Raw genomic sequence first — 839 nt, forward strand, 5'->3', positions numbered from 1 at the left:
TTTATTTTCTTTGTTTGAGTATATGACTGTTAAAAATAATTGTATTAATTCTTATAGTAAAAGTCAGTATGAAAAGAAAACACCCCAATATATTTTCTAAAATTTGATCTGGTAATGTTTGATCAGAATGTCATAACTGCATCTTCTCTCTGATGACATATGCAGGATTTCCCAAATCATTTAGTCTCTTAAGCACCGCCTCTCACGCGCATTCATCTGCATATGCCACGCCCACATCTCAGCATCCAATCAACAATGATGCACAGAACCAAGCCCCGCCCTACAGATATTCTTTAATGATAATCTGTTACACTCTGATGTGTGTCGCAATACAGAAGAAAACATCTGATGCTACTTCTGTTTCAATTTTACATTTCACATACATTCCTTTAGCAGACACTTTTAATGTGTCAAATAAATCTGTTTGATCCATTTGTGTTCTTTTTTATTGACTAATTATTGATTTATTATTTATTAAAAATACACACTTCACCCTCTAACACTTGCACTCTCTATTCTATTTCTATCTGTTTCTATCTATGATTGCTTCTGTTGCCCTCATTTGTAAGTTGCTTTAAATGACTAAATGTAAATGCAAATAAATGTAAGTTTCCAGCAAAATTCTAATTTTCCCTGTATCTTCCCATGAAACATCAGTTATTCGGGATGGTACTATTACACAAGCCGGTTTATGTTCTCTTTTTAGGATCTCTGTCATTCAGGCGGAGGAACTGGACTGTGGGTCAGAGGTCAAACACGAGCTGATCTCAGATCAGATGACATCATCGCTGCAGCACACTCACACACACACTCACACACACACGTCAGAAGGTGAGAAC

This window comes from Sinocyclocheilus grahami, unplaced genomic scaffold (genome assembly GCF_001515645.1).
Source record: "Sinocyclocheilus grahami isolate Dianchi unplaced genomic scaffold, SAMN03320097.WGS_v1.1 scaffold2151.1, whole genome shotgun sequence".
Taxonomy (NCBI): Eukaryota; Metazoa; Chordata; class Actinopteri; order Cypriniformes; family Cyprinidae; genus Sinocyclocheilus; species Sinocyclocheilus grahami.